Source organism: Bactrocera dorsalis, chromosome 3, assembly GCF_023373825.1.
Source record: "Bactrocera dorsalis isolate Fly_Bdor chromosome 3, ASM2337382v1, whole genome shotgun sequence".
NCBI lineage: Eukaryota > Metazoa > Arthropoda > Insecta > Diptera > Tephritidae > Bactrocera > Bactrocera dorsalis.
The window spans coordinates 87,828,263-87,845,299 of NC_064305.1; the positions used below are offsets into that span (position 1 = coordinate 87,828,263).

A 17,037-nucleotide genomic window follows, 5' to 3' on the forward strand; every position below is an offset into this window, starting at 1 on the left:
ATATGTTTGAGTATGTTTATGTGATAGGTAATGGAAATATGTATGTATACGTAGTTTTTTATGTGAGTGCCTATTATACTTAAGGTCCTTGCTGTTGACTTCACTAGTTCCTTTGGTGTGTTTTGTATCATTTTATTGTATCGTATATTTGAAGCCTTATATACATACATATCTACACATTTTTATATGTCGGTTTTATGTAGAGGGAAATTTATAGTGGTCACGTCACCACCTGTTATTAAAATATTAACTTTAACGGCCGAGTATAGGGAATAAACCCAACGAGCATTTGCGTTTGAATTAAAATTGACAAAAATTCAAAGAAAAAAAAATTGATCATTTTGGGTGAAAGTCGTAGAACTTCCTAAGCGACCAAACAAGTTTGAAGTTAAGGAACTGGAACCATTACCCATATCTTGTTTACATTGGATTGTGATTGGGAATAAAATTCGGATACAATGCGAAATTTCAATCAGCCAAATCAAAAAAGTCAAAAACAAGGGAAAATAAAATGAAAAACTCCCTGAATGTGTGACTAGACGGTTTTTAGACCAACTAAAAACTATTCGGAATACAGCGGCTGCTAAGTCTTTCTCATCGCCTTATACCCTCGGCCTATACCCTTTGTGGCTATCACTTGTTCCGGTCCTTGCAGAACACTCTCACTGGAATTTTTCTATAAATACTTATAGATCTATATTTATACGAATACTAGAAAGAAAAGTGGAGTGGTTTAATATTTGTTTTTATACTCTTGATGCCTTATGTTTGGTCTTACCCTCTTGATACACAATTAAGGCTGGGATTTAATTAACTCTTGTGGTGAACACTTTGGCTCCACATATACACATGAACCTATGGTGTGAGGTTCAGCATAAAGTTTTGGTACACATACGTACATGCATATACGAGTGTTTATATGAATTTAGCGTTAATTCTCGTATTCATTGAGCGTAATTATTCAAAAGGAAGCAAATTAACTCTCGTAACTTTGACGAAGTTGAACAAAAGTAAGTGTAAATGCATGCCAACCCCCGAAATTGTATGTAAATAGGTGTTAATTTAGGTGGGGTGATACATAAATATATAACAAATATGAATGAATTGCGAGGGTAGCATACACTTTGTGTTCTTTTTTCGGTTTTTATTAATGGTACCAATTGTAGTCAAGGTGAGCAGTCAAAAACTTCATTCATTTTATTTCGGTAAAAAATATATATTTCCCACCTGTTATTAAGCCTTAACTAAAGGGTGATCCATTTTGAGGTACCTTACATTTTTAAGGAAAAAACACAGAATCTTCCAATTTAATGGGGTGTGATTATTATCATTCGAAAGTGCATATTTTGGCATTTCTTTTTTGAAGATTATTTCTTTCAAATGTTGACCGCGGCTACGTCTCAAATGGACCATCCATTGAGTCCAATTTTTCAGAATCGAAGAGGATATACTTATGTATATATACTATAAACTTTATATGTCCCTACACGCCTAATAGCACACGCTCTTTGTGGCCAATCGACCGGTCCAAAACTTGAGATTATCTGCTCACCGAAGTATTTCTTTAATAAGTCCATTGATTGATGCGATGTGTGAGAAGTGGCGCCATCTTGCTGAAACCAAAAGTCGCCGAGATCACGAGCTTCAATTTTATTGATCAAATAGTCGGTTATCACTGCGCGATAACGGTCGCCTTTGGCTATTTTTTTCTCACAGGCATCATTTTTGATGAAATATCGACCGAAGATTCCACGGCTCACAAACCACACGAAACCATTGATTTTTCTGGATAAAATGGCAGTTGTAAATGTCTTCAGGTTAGCTTTTTTTTCCCAAATTTGGGTCTCATCGCCGAACAAAATTTAGCCCGAAAACGTGGGATCTTCTTGGAACTTTTCAAGAGCATATAGAGTAAAACGATCTCGCTAGGCAAAGTCATGCAGCTTCAATTCTTGCACAAGTTGTATTTTGCACGCTTTCAATTTAAGATTTCGACGTAAAATGCGCCAAGTCGTTCCATACGTCACTCCGAGCTGCTACGAACGGCGCCGAATCGACTCTCCATGGTCTTCGTCTAAACTATAAAGTACGGCTGCTATATTTTCTTCAATGCGTGCTGCTCGTAGTCTATTCGGTCGAATAGTATCCAATAATGAATGTTGGATCTCATGATCTTACGGAAGTTCCATTGAAAGAATTTTCTGTTTCAACGCACATAGATACGGAAATATTGGTCTATATACTGGAAATAGTGGACTTGTTTGGTTAAAAAATATGTTTTTGATAGATATTTTTTGATCAGCACACATGGATACGGAAAATTTAATGGAATTGGTCTTAAAGCTAGAATGTTGTTATGCTCCAAATTCACTGTTATTGTTATGTTGTGTTGTCAAGATTTCATGCTCTATTTTAAACTTCAATTACTTATTTGTCAAAATTGTTTGACTTTATTTCTTGCAGATTCTCCCAAATTTAGCAAACAAATTCAATGAATATTTCGAAACAATTATAATTACCTCATTGTGTTGGCTTAATCACATTCCGTGTTGGCCTATAAATAAATACTTTACTCTTCCAATGTAGGCGGGAAGTTACTCTGGAACTGCATGGCGCTCACACCGCCTTGTCAACCGAACCAGTTGATGTTTGTGATGGCTTGTCTAAATTCATTGAACTCAAATATTTGCCTATCTGTGCCTGTCATTCTTCCGAGTGCCTCACAAAGGCGCACACACACTCACTCACTCGCTCCCTGGCGACTCGCCGCACGTAAACAAACAAGAGCATTTACATTTTCCAACGCACAATTATCTTTGTCATCAACTCGTGCTATCGCGGCAACATCAACAAAATCGCTGATGATAAAACAACAAAAAGTGAGCAACATAATCAACAACATCATAATCATCTAAAAAGTCATCATGACACACACACACACTCACACAGAAAAATTGCAACATGATAATGAGCTTGAGCTTGCCGTGAACATCAAATCAAGCAACCCCAAGGGGTGCCTTTCAACAGTCCGCCCCACATGTGTGCTTCATAGGCTTGTCGAAATATAATTGAAGCAAAGAAAAAAATAAATAAATAAACAGCGCTCTCTTCGAGTGTCATCTGCCCGCTTTCCCACACATTAGGAGCGTGGCCCGCAAGTACAGCACGTCACTTGACCCTGCATCCCCTTTATACGCTCCCATGCTCTTCATAATGCTCATCATTGCTTTTACCGTTAAAGCCATTAACTGTTGCTTTTTGAGCACGTTCCAACGCACAGCGTGTAACTTCGCTTGCTCTCCGCCTGTGCGCCGCAAATGCTCGTGCAACCGCAAATGAGTGTGCGTCGCTGAGTCGTCCGTCGTTGAGTGCTCAGCAGTTGAGTGCTTCTCAACACCAATGTAAAGCAGTGCGTTCAGCTACCTTTGCTCCCAACCGCCAACATGTTGTTCCGTTTTCAAGTGTAGCGCGAAGGTGCGATTGTGCCTCCCTGCCGCACTGGGGCTAAATTTCACCCCATTTGCGAATGTTGCTGTAATACTAGGTGTCACTGTTATTGTTGCTTCAATTTCACCTAGATACGTCTCCAGAGCATAGTACAATCTCTAACAGTACAAGCAGCAGCAGGAAAATGAGTTTCCTAAATTTCCTTTTGCGCTTCATTTCAGCTCAGCGAATACATTCATAATTCTGAAAGGCGGTAAGCAACTCTAGAGCACAGTGAGGCAAAAAAAATGTGAGAACTTATTAGTTTCGGATCTGGAAGAAATATGCAGGGTAATAATTTAACATTTGTTGACAAGGCAGTGGCAAATGGACCTTCTTAATTGACCTGCATCACCCTGTATCCCTGAATATACTGTTTACAACGAAGTTTGTCAAACACAGAAGAAAACGATAGGCCATCCGTCTGCCCGGGTTTGTGTATACTTATACTATTCCCTCAGTTTTTGAGATATCAATCTGAAATTCGACACACGTCCTTTTCTCCCCAAAGAGCTGCACATTTGTCGGGACTGCCGATATCGGACCACTATAGCATATAGCTGACATACAAACTGTACAATAAAATTCAAGTTTTTGAATGGAAAACTTTTTTTTACGAAAAATATTCTCAAAATAATTGTTTGCCCAATGCAACAGTAGAGTTTCCCCACAAATTGTTCAGACCGGCCTACTATAGCTTATAGCTGCCATACAACCCGACTGATATTAATCAAATTCATTTTATTTGTGATGCTTGTTTTATAAGCTGTTATCGAATTCTCAAATAGAGCTTTCGAAGGAGTTCCTCGATCAAAAAACCATTAAGCTTGACCTTGAGACTTCTAAAAATTGGGTGGTCCAATGGTAACAGAAGCCGAAAAGTAGATCAAATTCGACCATAATGTGCGAAAAAGATCATGGTCCAAACGTGGTGAAGCTCAAAAAATGGTTGCAAAGCCAGGCCACTATGAGCTCCTCCAGCCTGGTCAAACGATTTATTCCACATTTTACTGTCAAAAACTGATGAGATTGAAGCAAGCAATCGAAGAAAATAGCCAGAACTGATCAACAGAAAGGGCTTCGTCTGCCATCAGAATAACGTTAGGCCACACACATTTTTAATGACTCGGCAAAAACTGGGAAAGCTTGGCTGGGAAGCTTTGATGCATCCACCATATAGCCCTGACCTTGCACCAACGGAATACCATTTGCTTCGGTCAACGGATAGCTCCCTTAATGGAATAAAGTTGGCTTCAAGAGAAGCTTATGAAAGGAATAATGTCTCTATTGGAAAAAAGGCAAAAGATGTTGAAGTTTGATTAGTAATACGAAAAGACTTTTTCGACTACCCAATATCCACAAACATAACCTAAAATTACAAGTATTTTAGAGCGTCTAGAAATTTTGGTGGAACTTACAAAAGTGGCAACTCTACTACACTGCATGTACTTAGATTTACGGTATGTATGTGTGTACACGTGTACGAATATGACGAGTATGTAGCTTACATAAAATCGTGGTGGCATAGTCATATGCATGACTGACTAACTGAATGCTTTGCTTTTCTGCCATGCCAACTTGCCTCCTGCTTGAGTGCTCATAATATTCTGGCCATTTTCCCCTTGCCTTATAGTGTCTGCATTGTCTGGTCGCATCTCCCACTCGGCACTTGTATTTATAGACGAAACGCACTTGTTGTTATTGTTAGTATATTACCGATTTATGCGCTGTGTGTTGTGTTTCAAGTTGCACGCTTAGGCGCTGCATTGTTGTTGCTGCTCCCGACGTCTTTTTGCTCCGTGTGTGTTGTTGCTTTTGCTGTTATTTTTGTTGTTGCAGTTTATGTTATTGTTGTTGTTATTATTATTGTTGTTGTTGTTGTTATTGTTATTATTATTGTTGTTGTTATTATAGTTGTTGTTATTATTATTGTTGTAGTTGTTATTATTGTTGTTGTTGCCATTACTGTTGCTGTTGTTACGTTTCTACTACTGGCCCATTGACGCTTTTAATGACGCGCTGCTTTAGCGCGCACGGCGCACTCGGCCTTCGACACGCCTCACTTCGTCGTGTCCTGCCCTCCGAAGCGACGCTGCGTGCTGCAGTGGCGCTGTGCTGAGTGCTGTTCGCCGTTCTATTCTCGCTACTCGACTCTCCGCCAGTCTGCGCTACTCTGTGTGTGTGTGACGACTTCGGCTTCGCAAATATACTCACATACACACACTCTCGCACAGGCGGCTTTTATTTACTGCTGCCACTAGCTGATTCTTAGTGGGTGGATGAATGAGTGGCGCGCTGGTGGCTGGTGCGCGTGTGTGTACAGCAACAAATTCCTATTCCGCTTTGGTTGTTGTAATCGTTGTTTCATTTTCATTTTCAATTTCGTTATCGTTTTAATTTTCGTTTTCGTTGCGAAAATTTCACTCAACAGTAGTAAAACAACAACCGGTGTCGACTGATGATTCGCAAAGCTTAGCGGAGAAAAGCAGCGCTACGCTTCTTAATTTTTTTGTTGTGTTTACTAATTAAAAATCATATTCTAATACTGCAACGGCAATACATATAAATACATACATATATAATTTGCAAAAATTTTTAATAAATCAGAAGAGCATATACGCATATGAAAATTAGCAAGTTATAACAACAACAATAGCAATAATAATAATAATAAAAATTAAAACAAAAGTCGAAGAGACAAGTGTACCGCTGGCAGAGTAGCGTAAAAAACGGTATTTAAAACGGCACTAAATATTACAGTACGTCGTTTTTGCGTGTATAAACAATTTTTAATTATTATTTCAAAAAGGTGCGAAACGAATAATCACCAGGCGTTAACGATTTGAATTGATTTCATATTGGCGTTTGTATTTTGAAGTGTGTGTGCGTGTGTGTGTCTGGCCGTGTGCATGGGAAAGTAGAAATTAATTCATTATAGGCTTACAACAATAACAACAACAATGAGTATCAACAACAGCAGCAACAACAACAGCGTCAGGCAATTCCATTTCAATTAAAGTCCACTTAAATATAATAGAAATATTGCAATTTCTCCCAATTAGTTCAAATAAATGGTTCTGAAAATGTTTATTTCGTGATTGAGTGGCTGCTCGATGACTGCGTGCTCATACGCACATACTTATATGCATGTGCATTCATATATACAGCCACTTATGCAGACATACATATGTAGCTGTATGCCGTTAATGCCATTCAAGTGTGCCTTTGGAACGTGTTAATCAATTGTTGGCTAAACGCTGAAAGCAACAATAGCAACAATTTATTTATGACATGGTGCAAAAAAATAAGCGCACTACATGCATACGATATATACATACATACGTATATATATATATACATACTCGTATAAACATTCATGCATACATACATATATACATTTTTAATAATGTGTTGAACATTTAGCAACCATAGCAATACAAATTTATAGCCGCAAGTCCCAACGTCAATCGGCGGCAACGCTCACTCGCTCAGCCATAATCCAACCCGATTGATGGCTAATCCCATTTACTTTTGGTATTACGATAATTTCGTCAATATTATTACGAATTTCGGGTGATTTGCATTTTTCCATTTATCCGCGTGTCTTCCATTGGCGATTTTTTTTTCTTGAGACACAGTGCAAATTTTCTTTGAAATAAATCAATTTTAAAGTGATTTAAAAAGCGCCCAGTGCAACGTGCATAATATACAGTTATTACAAAACAATAGACAACGCTACAAACATGTCTACTATATATATATTGTACATATATACTTATGCAAAAGAAAATATGTATAGCTTGGCACTAAAAGTCTTAAGAAAAGCGAAAAACGCGGCTGAAATTGTGGTGAAAGAAAATTCGCACTAATTGTGTGTATATTTTTTTGCTAAGTTGCAATATTTTAAAATACATACACTGTTGCTTATACAAACACATGAACCATAAATGCAGAAGCATAAGCAAATAAGCGTAAACATGTATGTTTGTACATACATATGTATGTACACTTGTGCTTGCAACTTCTGTATGCTGAATTGTGGACAGCCGTTAGTAAAAGTGGCCCGAGATCGGCTAGTTTAATGAATTTTCAAAGAAAATCGCATAAATGAACTAAAGATGTAAAAAATATATATAAAAGTTGCAGATAATAATTAAAAAAAAAATTAAAAAAAAAAATAAATGAAAAAAATAGTAAAAAAATCAAAAAAATATAGATATATGCATACATATGTTTAATTTAATTTAAAAAATTAAAAAAAAAAAACAATAAAAAAAATAATAATATATACATAAATATACACATATATCGCATAGCCCAAAAAAATGTTAAAAACTTCATTACAGCTGTCTAAACATAAATAAATAATAACAATTGTTTATAAGCCGTGCTTGAAAGAAACACGATTCTTGAGTGCCCTTGAAGACAAAATGCAAACGTATGTACAAATATACAACACAAATATGGATAATATAAAAAAGTAGAAAACTAGAAAAAAAACTATAAAGCTTTTTACATATTAAAATTTGTTAAAAGAAAAGATCTCTAAAATTAAGAAAGATTTGAAAAAAAGCTAAATAGTTTATAATTCTTGAATTCTTAAAGGGTTACATTGGTTTCGTAGAGTAAAAAACACCCTTTTTCAACAATTTTTTTCTCATTTAAACATAATCAAACACTTTATTAGAATTTTTTATTGTTACAAACATACACAAGTTGTTACATTAACAAAGAAGTTCTGTAATTTTTGGAAAAAAATATTTTAAACTCGGCCATTGCGACGCCATTTCCGGTGACCCTCGGAAAAAAATGTGCCCGCATTGGCAGGATAACTCCTTACAGGATCATCTAAAGTGAAAAAATACGTGTTTTAGTCTTAAATCTTAACATAGAACTTGGACGAAGGAAAAAAATACTGAAAAATTGGAATTTTGGCTAACATTTTTATAAAAAAAAATGAAAAATTCAGTGAAAGTTTCGCGACATGTTTTTTTTTTCAAATACTTATAATTGAAAAATATCTTTCATCCATGCCTTTAAGATATGTATCTCAAAGACCTGTGTAAAATTTCATGAAAATTGGTTGAGTAGTTCTCAAGAAATCTTGCCAACTGACTTTAAAAACTCTGTTTTGAGAAAAACGCATTTAAAGATGGCGCACTTAGCCTAGCTAGCATCGAGCGCACAAGTTCTCAGGGTTGTATCTCCAAAACTATTACTCGTATTAACTTGAAAATTTAGGACAATATTCTAGAGGTGTTGTAGAATTTAATAAGGCAACAAAAAAACGAACCCCTAAACTTTTGTAACCTCTTAACGTATTTTAAGGGTAAATTTGCTCGAAAAGTAAAAAACAAATCTTTGAGATAAGTATCAAAGCAGCCATTTTTTTTAATTTATAAAAAATTCACGGGCAAACTACATGAAAATAAAAAAAATAATTGTGCAATAGATCTAAGGTATATAGTGCTTGAATCCACAGCAAATTTTACTGGTGAATTACTCCCAAACTAAAAAAAAATCTTTAAAATAGATTCCAAGGCATCTATAAAAGCTAAATGTCGACATTCAATCAAGTAAAGTCAATTTGCGATTAAATTTAAGGTTTTTCATGACAAAAACAATAGATAAATATAGACGGAGGCAAAGCTAATTTATGGCTCTATAAAATTGAAAGCTATAAATTGGATCTGTGCACATACTAAAGTTTTATAAACAGTGCAAATAATATAATATATGCTTAGAACTTGTATATACTCAATCAACAATTTAGTTTTAAATCATCTCATTGAAAATTTATTACCCATGATTTAGGTAGTGTTTAATTTAAAACAAAAAACTAATTACTCTGAAAAATTTTAAAATATTTTATTACCAGTCACATGTTCATGAGAACATAAAAGCTTCCGATTCAGTGAATATTTATAGCGTGAATATTTATACTGAAAAGTTCACCACGGCAATCGGGTATATGTAACCGAAACGGAAAAACATCTTTATCAGATCAAAATCTATTGGCAGTATACCCAGAAATTATTTGGTATATTGTTTTCTGCCGCTTTAACAACAACAACAACCTATAGACAACTAGCTCGCTCTAAAGGGTTTAATAACTCAATTTGGAGTGTAGACAATTTACAATTTAAGTAAATTTACGCAATGTTATCGCTGTAATTGTGCTATTTTACATTTATTTATATGCCATGAATATGATAAAATGCAAAATAATCAAATAGTGTGTTCAGATATTATATGCAAATATAATAATATTCGCAATCATGACACTAATCATATGAGAAATTCTACTATTTGAGGCCTTTGTATATTTAAATGTATAAAAAAATCACAACAAAAATCACACAGAAAAACTTGTACTTAATAGAATATTATTTATAGTTATATTTAATAACTGTTTCATGTTTTAAAAAAAATTTATAGTAATAAATTTTTAATTTATTTAAATAATGAAATTTAGTAATTGACTAAAGTCAGTGGCAGTTTGTAGTAGGTATTATGTATGTATATGTATGTGTTTACATTGTTCAACAGCATAGTATTATATTTAAAAATCGTCTGCAATCAACACCATCAAATACCTTTTACGTAGTATAAAATTTGTTGAAATATAAGCTCTTTACACTTCTTTGTTGAGTGCGAAAACTTCTCATATAATTTCGCAACTTGCAATCAACAACGCAATAATTTTCTCTTGAATTTATGGTTGGGAGATTTGAAGGTTAAATTATTACCCTAACTTCGCTGTACCTAGTAAGAAGCCATCAAAGTATCCATAAAATATTTGTAAATATATAAAAATGATCAGGATGCCAATCTGCGTGGATTTAGCCACATCCGTCTGTCATTCTCTACATATGCGAACTAGTTCATTAGTTTTTAAGATACCGATCTGAAATTTTGTACACATCCTTTTCTTCCCAAGTAGCTGCTACTTGGTACCGCCGATATCGGTCTGCTTTAGCATAAATCTGACATACAAACTGAACCATCAATATCATATTCTTGTATGGGAAACTTTTTTATTTGGCGAGAAACAGAGAAAGAATCACCGAACAAATTGTTCAGATCCAACCAATATGACATATGACTTTCCTATAGACTGACCAAACCCAAGATAAAGATCATTCGATACCTTTATGTGCCGTAAAAAATGCACCAATGACGAGTATTTCAGCTTCGGTGCAACCGAAGTTAATGTTTTTTCTTGTTTCTATATTGCATAAAAACTAAATTTTGTAAAGACCATATAAAAATATATATTTGTGCCAAAATCAGGTTTATAGTTCGTGAATGCTTATGTTATTAATGGCAAATATAGAGCACCTTATGGGGTTAATGCGTTTACTTGTTTTAAAAAATCGATTTTTTTTATTATCTTATTAAATTCTACAAGACCTCTAGAATATTGTCTTAAATTTTCAAGTTGTTCCAAGTAATAGTTTCGGAGACCATCTGCGCTGAAAGATAGGTAACCCAAGTACACCGGTTTTAAACGCGATTTTCTCGAAACTGTATTGTTGAAATCGGTTGGCAAGATTTCTCGAGAACTACTCAACCATCTTCATCAAATTTTACACAGGTCTTTGGGATATAATTCTTAAAAACTTGGACGATGGATTTTTTACGATTACAACTATTTGAAAAATAGATTTGGTCAGGAGTGACAGATATTTATTTGTCAACTTCTCTTTCAGCATAAGCTTAATGTTATTTCTTACTAAATTTTATTCATAAGTCGGTCGATTGTTGAAATCTGTGGATAACAATCAGAAACCCATTTCTGAGTCATTATCTAATACTCATGGTTCAGACCGAACATAACGAAATACATTTTTTAATTAATATTTTTGCAAATTTGGAATTTGTACTTAAAGGATTATGTACAGCAAGGAGGCCGAAAAAAGCGATTTTATCCACATTTTTTTCTGAGAAAACTTTTAAATTTATTCATCCAAAAAATGGTACATATATTATGGCATCTTTTATCTATATTTTAAAACTTAGTATTAGTATAAATATTTACTTGGAAAGGAACTACACCTAATCTCCTGGAGCTCCACTAAAAAAAGACGCTTTGCCCTGATCACTATATCTTTGAACTGGATCCTCTGAAATTAAAAAAAAAAACAGATTTCGGTAAAGTAATGTTAAATCTAGTAATTAATTAGATGAATAAACAAACGAATATTTCTAAAACATTCGGTTTTGACCAAAATTTTGGTATTTTATCATTTATAAAAAAACATTTTTCGGTGAAAAAATCTGAATTTGAGTCTAATCGGTTTAGCCGTTTTCGAGTAATAATGATCACCAATTCTGAAAACACCATTTAGAGAAAAACGCGTTTAAGGTCCGGCCTTGTACTTCTAAGCACTCTGAAACTCCGTTTTGAATTTGTGTATAACTTCGAAAATATTCACTAGAACGATATGAAATGTTTTTTGTATATTCTTAAAAATATTTATATAAAGAAAATAGAATAAAAAACGATTTTTTGAAAATTCTAACTGTATATAACCCTTTAAGAAGAATGTTATTCCACCATCAATTAGCTATACTTCATACAGATTACCCTCAGTAAATATTCTTTCCTTGCTGAAGAACTAAAATTTAATTCAGATATTCATAATAAATTTTTGTAATAATTTTTGAAAACCATACCAAATCCGTTAGAAACCCAAAAATTTTATTTAAACCTTAAATCTCCAGTTAAACATTTAAAACTTGACTCTTTACACACATTTCTCTTTTAAATATTTTAGCATTTTCTTCAACTATCAAATACCCAGTTAAGTCATTCCACAGCAAGGAATATTTGAAGTCGGTTTTGGCACTCGTGATCCTTGCTGGCACTTTTAGAGGAAACTCTAAATTAAATACTTGTCAGAATAAATTCTCACAAAGGATTTCTGCTTCAACCTCGTGTAAAACGGAAACGCAAATTGCTATGCGAGTGTTGGGAAAAGAAGAAAAGAAACAGGAAGAGAAAGGCCAAGAGGCGATGCACAAACACACAACATATGCTTGCATTTGAAACTTGAAAAAATATAATAGCTTAAATGAAATACGTTCACACACACACACATACACATCTACACACAACTCTTATTTGCTAAAGACAGTCGAGCAGTAGAAGTGTGTTTGTTTTGCTTTCTTACGGCTCTCAGACAAGTTTTTCTTGTTTTCAAGGTGGGTGTCGATTTCCCGAGATTCTTATCGGTGACATTACACTGTTGTCGAACCAGCCCCTTTAGGACATATGCTTGGAACCTCAAGTAGAACACAAAGCGAAAGAGTAAATATAAATAAAGAGCAACAACGCGTGTGTACTTAAGCAAGAAGAAAAATACAAGCTGAGAATTATATTGACAACTAATGTGTTGGGCGTGAGCGTTTGTGTGACTACATATGGCTGAGTGTGTGTGTATTAGGACGGGGGGTTCATGTGTTTGTTTTTGAGTTAAAGTTAAAGGGTATTAAAATAATTTGTAGTGATAGGCGCCGCAGGTGTGAGAGGCGCTGCGGTTGGTCTATGACAAACTTGGCCCATCTTTTTGCAGACGTGCCGCACCAATACATACGCGCTTACGCTTACACCTGCACATACACACACACACACTTGCATGTATGCGCGACGTGTGGTTTATAATTCTACTTTCTACGCTGTGCATTCAGCCACATAAGTAGTTTCAGACACGCAGCCCCTTGCGGTTCTATTGCTTGTGCTTTCTTTAGTTTCCACTTAAGTTCTTTTCCTTTGTATTATTTTCTTTCACTTTGGCGCGTGCATTTAAGCTGTGGCTTCGATGCTTTGCGTCGAATGCGCCATCTTTTGTGGGCATGTTTCAACAGGGCACCTCAAAAGGAGCCGCAAATCGCATTTGTCAAGGAAATTAAGCTGTCAATTAACATGAGCACATAAATTAGCACAAACGCCACCAACAGCCGAGCAATGGCAGTAAATACTATGCACATATACACACATACCCGTACATGTGTGCATAGGTTGCCATGCAAAGGACTAGTGTGTGCCAAGTGCACCTTCATAAAATAAGCTGATAGACAGGAGCATTAACGCAAGAGCGCTAGTTTCACTACTGTACTAACTGTAGACTTTTATATGGACTTCCACATAAACAATTAGTGTGCCTCTTTTCTATATACTATATCTGTATATGTACATATATATTCAAATACTTAGGCGCCTTCAAATCTGCAGATTGCCATAGCACCCAGCCAGTGTATTGTTTATATTCCATTTTATAAATGAAAAAGTGAAATGTCGAACAGCTCCAGCTATAAACATGAAGAACTTTATAGCGCCGAATACTTACAGAAAAAAAACGAAAGAATTGCAAATTTCCATAGCAACTTATATTTAACTACTTTCGAGTGAGCACAATTGTCATGACTACACACACACGCACAAATATGCACCTTCATATGTATATACCCTTCCTCTGTCATTTTTTGCATATGCACACCTTTATATACATTCATACAAATGTATGTACATATCCATGCGCACATACTCAGTTAAGTTTCTAGGGATATACTTGCACAAATTACTTTTCAGCGCCAAAATAAAAATGACGAAAAAACACAATCGTAAAAATTGTGATTCCATCAACATCATAATCCTCGCCATCAATGTCAACATACTAACGATTGTTGATATGCGCGAACAGCCCACGACCCAGTTGGCAAAATCCACACAATTTATGGCAATAAAGTGTGTTACCAAATGTGATATGAATACACCGTTATTACCTTTAAGAGTAAGCGAATATTCGTGTGGTTATAGAATATTCAAAATTTCCTAGAATATGCTATATATAGAGTATATATACATATATACCAAGGTCTCAGAAATTCAACATTCATACATGGTCTTTAAACGAAGTATCTCAGGACCAAGTCGGACATTGAAATACAATGTACAACTTTGTAAACTATATGTGTTGTACAATATATTAGCTTTATGGGATCGAAAAGTAGAAGAAAAGGGGTTGTTGAGTTTCTTAAGATAAGAAATAGTTTATCTCTAGCAAAACTATAAACTCGGTGGAAAAAACTTTAATGACAAAGTTGTAGGTAATAAGTATTTCTATAACTTTAGTATTGACACCTTCTTTACATAACCAAAATTTAAGTGAAAAAATTCAAATAACCTAGTTTTCGGATTTTTTTAAGGACGATTCAATTCGAGGTTTCCTACTTTTTTAAAGAAAATGCACATTAACTTCAAATCCAATGGAGAATGTTTCTTATCATTGGAAAGAACATTTGTTGACATAAATTTTTTGGAGATTATCTCTTTCTTTCTTTCTTTGGTCCATCCGTTGAGTCCAATTTTCGATGACTTGTTCGAGCATTTCGACTGGTAAATGGCAAATGGCACACCTGATGTTTTGCTCCAAGGCCTGATTGGAAGCGGTACTACCCGCATATACTTTAGACTTTACATTTCCCCGTAGAAAAAAGGCTAACGGTATTATATTGCACGATCGTGGTGGCAAATCGATCGACACAAAACGAGAAGTTATCTGCACACTGAAGGGTTCTCTCAATAAATCCACTGATTAATATGATATGTGTGAAAGAGGCGCCATCTTGTTGAAACTAAATGTCGCCGAGATCCCGAGCTTCAATTTCAGGCATCAAATAGTCGGTTATCATGATGCGATAACGGTCGCCATTGACGGTTATGTTCTCATCATGTTCTCATCGACATTATTTTTGAAAAAATATGGATCGATAATTCCACCGGCCTCCAAAACAACCTCAAATCGTTATATTTTCTGGATGAAATGGCAGCTCTTGAATCTCTTCAGGTTGCTCTTCGTCTCAAATGCGACAACTTTTGCTTTTTTACATACCCATTGAGACCGAAATGGGCCTCATCGCTGAACAAAATTTGGCTCGAAAACGTCAGATCTTCTTGGAACTTTTCATAGGGCAAAACGATATCGCTTGGGAAGGTCGAGCAGCTTCCATCCTTGTACAAACTGTATTTTGTATGCTTTCAATTTAAGATCGCGCCAAGTCGTTCCATACGTAAGTTCGAGTTGCTGCGAACGACACCGAATCGATTATTCATGGCCTTTTCAGCTACGGTTGCTATATTTGCTTCACTGCGTCCTGGATGTGGTCTATTCAGTCGAATATTATCCAACAATGAATGCTAGGTCTCAAGAAGGATGATGGTGTTGCGAATGGTACACGCTGTAGACCGATTATGTTGACCATAGGTTGAGCGAAGCCCACGAAAAGCAGTCATTACAGAACGGTGCTTTTGGTGATAAAGGTTGTTCAGGAGTGTGATGAAATACCAAAAAATACTGAACAAAAAGAACATGACAGCTTGACACGACTCAGGCGCGATCTATCAGAAAAAGGCTATAGAAAAAAATACCTCTACTTGGATCCCCCGTTAGCACCAAAGCACTAGCAACTGCCCCCAGACCACTATTAATCAATTAAAATTACACATTTACACTTTGCGGTTAATTATGAAAGCTTTTGCTTATATAATCTGTGCTAATTTTGGCGCATGTAGTGATGTAACAAATTTTAGGAAATTCCACCAATTATTATCATTAGCAAAATATTATTTATTTAACCAAAATAAATAGAAATCCTTTCATCTTTGCGCATCGGTGCAAACTACCCGCAAACACCGCTTTCTCCCATTCATGACGATTTCATGAAATTTTGTTCATTTGTTAAAAGTACACAAACACACACACACCTACATAATATGTAAATATATACTCATATTTACAAAGTCCACAATGGAAAACACACAACACCTATGGAAAAACAAACAAAATTTGTGATTCGCGAAAAATATATAATTTTATATATGCAACTACAAACATATGTACATACATGTGTATATGTGTGTAAGTATAGGTACATCTACGACTATTTGTTTTCCTGTCAGCCAAGCTGTCTATTTGTGTCGATTGTCTGTCCATTCGCAAGTCCTGTTATTTTTCATTCCCAGTGGGTGTCATATTCCCAGTGGTGAAATAAATCTCAGATTCATTAATATTATTGTATGTCATGTATGGTATATAGGTACACAGGCACATTACGTAACTCGTTTATGGCTCTTACAAATGGCTACATATGGCAACTTTGACCGCTCGAGCGCGTAATTGTTTCAGAAGTGAATTGCTGCTTAGCGCATGCAATGGATTACTGCTCATTGTAGTTGTAATTTCTTTCATAATTTCGAACGAATTCAAATACTCGCTCCATTTGCGTTTTGTGTTCTATTAGTTGACTTCAGAATCGAAAAACTATTATGCTAAGTAAGTACATTACGATAAGTAGATTTCTGCTTTACTTATCTGCTTCCATTTGTTAGGATAATTGATAAATATTTTGACCTTGATATTAAAGTCTATTATTTAGGGGTTTATTGCGCTATTCGGCACTTCTCAAATTATTATTGAATCAGCTACTTACTGAGTTAGAAACTGAATATTAATACTTATTCGAAGAAACGTTAACGAGAACATTCAG

General features: G+C 35.1%; 1 protein-coding gene across 2 annotated transcripts in view; it reads left to right on the forward strand.

Moving 5' to 3' along the window:
- The first annotated feature begins 5,903 nt into the window (after nucleotides 1-5,903).
- LOC105229487 (potassium voltage-gated channel subfamily KQT member 4) overlaps nucleotides 5,904-17,037 on the forward strand; it is a 61,981-nt gene continuing 50,847 nt past the window's right edge. Inside the window, exon 1 of one of the 2 annotated variants that reach the window (XM_049451856.1) lies at nucleotides 5,904-6,295. The gene's annotated coding sequence lies outside the window, so the exon portion shown is untranslated. The remainder of the gene's footprint in view (nucleotides 6,296-17,037) is intronic. The other variant, XM_049451858.1, reaches the window with a different exon arrangement.